The following is a 2,634-nucleotide window of genomic DNA, read 5'->3' on the forward strand; positions in this document are numbered from 1 at the left end:
CCCGCCCGCCCGCGTCACCCGCCCAGTCGCCGCGGCAACGGCCCGGCGAGCGCCGCGCGGCCCCACGCGCCATCAGGAGCGGCGAACACGCCATCGCGCCATGGGCCGTCCGCCAATGGGGTGCCGCGCTCCCCGCCCCGCGCCCTCTGATTGGGCGGCTTGGGGAGCGCTGCCACCACCTCCCGGGCACGCCCCCGGCCGCGCTCAGGGCGCGCCCCGCCGCCGCGTTCGGGTTAGGGCCTAGGCCAGGGCCCCTAAGCGCCTCCGATAGCGCCCGCTGGTACCGCGCTTTGCCGAGGCACTAAAGGCGTGGACATTCCCGCTCCCGCTTGTGGGAAGTAGCGGTGCCCCTGACTCCCTGGGGAAGCGGTGGGGGGAAGGCAAAGACATAGTTATATATTTGTGGCTTTCGGCCAGAGAGGAAGTGCAGTTTTTAGTTTACGAAGCGTAGGAAGCTCTGAGAGACCCACCAGGACGCGTTCGTGTGTAATCTGTGCTAGGTGATCTTTAGATGGTCTCCAGAGGTCCCTTCCATCCCTAGCGATTGCGTGGTTCTCTTGGGCAGCGAGTGACGTGCCTGCAAAACAGCACTGCAGGGCGCCAGGGGCCGTTCCTGTTCCTGCGGCTGAGCATGCTCAACTGCAATACAGATACCTGCACCGGGTGTGGCAGCGGATCATCCGCGCCCGGCTTTCCCCAGACTGCATCTCACATGTGCCGTCTCGCCTGGAAATATTTCTAGTAGCTCCACATGGCATTGCGCCGCGAAACATTAATGTGAACCCCAAAAAAGGAAGTGCTGATGAAAAGGTTTGTGAACAACTCCACCCAAAGTAGTTGTGAGTGATGAAATCGTGCCAGCCCTTTTAACCTGTAAATACACTTTTCATTCTCGTCTTCGATAAGATGTTTCTAAATCTTAATAATTTACTGCTGCATTTCCATCTCCCCATATAGCTTCTTTAGTGGTTTTTTTTTTTTTTTTTTTCCGAGTATCTCACCATTAGCTGAAAAGTGTAAAGTATTAGCAGTGAGATTTCTGGACTTTTTGTTAATGCGTGCACCAATTGCTGTAACTGCATATGCATGTGATTAAAACAAAGCAAAACAGCAATTCATACAGCTTCAACAATTATATGTAATTCACATACCATTTAAGATGACCTTTAGTATTTCTGCTCTGTTTTCCACTTTTTCCATAGACATGATTTGTCAAATACTAAAAACTCTAATTTACCAAGGTCGCTGGGAGCAGGCGTCACCATGGTGATTTGGGGTCTGTAGTCTCTGCAAGTACGTGTCACCACTGACATTGAGGTCTCTGCCTCCAGCCTGGCCGTGTGCTGGGAGTGGCCTCGGGGGGCAGCGCTGCCCCACTGCCCAGGAGATGGCAGGCAAAGCTGAGCCAGAGCGGCTCTGCCCGAGGAAAACGCTGTTGTAATTGACAGGCGACCACTGAAGAGTGCTACTGCAAATGCTGAAAATACTGTCAACTAATAATTTGGTTATCTCAAACTTGTTCCCACTCATGAGCACATGAACCTGCAACTTAACCATGGCAGAGAAGTGTTGCCAGTTTAGGGACTCTCTAAACACAGACACAGAACGTAGTTTAGAAAGGAGACATTGTTTATTCTGTGCAGGGTACAAGGTGGAGTTTTCCACAAATAAAGCACACCAATCCTTGAAACTTTGCACTATATACGTGTGTGTGTGTATATATATATATATATATATATATATATATATATATAAGCAAACATATAAATCACAGATCACTGGTTACAAGTTACTTAGTTCTCTTATTAAATAGTATTCTACCTTTTGGTTGAATGATTCTCTTGTTTCTCATGCTAATGTTTCTGCATGCTCACCGTTCTCAAGCAGGAGGATTTCTTGAGATGGTGGTTCGTGAGTTAGTGCTCCAAATCTCTCACTGCAAGACTTAAGAGCCCATGAATTGGCACTGATCCATTGCATACAAACAGCTCCTGTGGCTCCAGACAGGTGACAGGAGGCACAGCAGTAGCCAACAAGTCAACAGGAACTTTTTGTCAGGACCTGTAGTGATAGGACAAGGAGCAATGGGTACAAATTGACAGAAAGAGAATTTAGGTTAGATATTAGGAAGAAAGAGTTCCTGTGAGGGTGGTGAGACATTGGAACAGGTTGCCCAGGGAGGCTGTGGATGCTCTGACACCGGCTGTGTTCAAAGCCACGTTGGACAAGGCCCCGAGCAACCTGGTCTAGTGGGAAGTGTCCCTGCCCATGGCAGAGGGAGTTGAGCCTAGATGAATTTTAAGGTCCCTTCCAACCCCTTAACATTCCATGACTCTAAGACCCCAGACTATGCAATCAGAACCCAAGTAATCCTTCATTCAGAGTCCCCCTTTGAGGCTGTCTGGCCTTTTTCACTGGTAAGACAAGACACTGTTCCGCAACCTCCTTCTCACACTCGGTAACTCTCTGGGCAACGACCATTTCTGACTCTTGAGATGCCAACGTCAGAAGCGCACACACTCGGAGAAGTGAGCCCGATCTGACCACACACAGCACGGTGCCCTGGGACACTGTGCTGCTGGCGAGCGCTGAGAGCCCGGTGCCACCCGAGGGGCAGAGAGAGCTGGCCACAAG

The 2,634-nt window shown here is 50.7% G+C and overlaps 1 protein-coding gene across 1 annotated transcript in view; it reads right to left on the minus strand.

Moving 5' to 3' along the window:
• HMGCR (3-hydroxy-3-methylglutaryl-CoA reductase) overlaps window positions 1-927 on the minus strand; it is a 20,278-nt gene extending 19,351 nt beyond the window's left edge. Inside the window, exon 1 of the mRNA XM_041486204.1 lies at window positions 471-927. The gene's annotated coding sequence lies outside the window, so the exon portion shown is untranslated. The remainder of the gene's footprint in view (window positions 1-470) is intronic.
• Between the last annotated feature and the right edge of the window lie 1,707 nt (window positions 928-2,634).

The sequence above is a fragment of the Pyrgilauda ruficollis genome, unplaced genomic scaffold (assembly GCF_017590135.1).
Source record: "Pyrgilauda ruficollis isolate IOZ18807 unplaced genomic scaffold, ASM1759013v1 scaffold74, whole genome shotgun sequence".
In the NCBI taxonomy this organism is placed as follows: domain Eukaryota; kingdom Metazoa; phylum Chordata; class Aves; order Passeriformes; family Passeridae; genus Pyrgilauda; species Pyrgilauda ruficollis.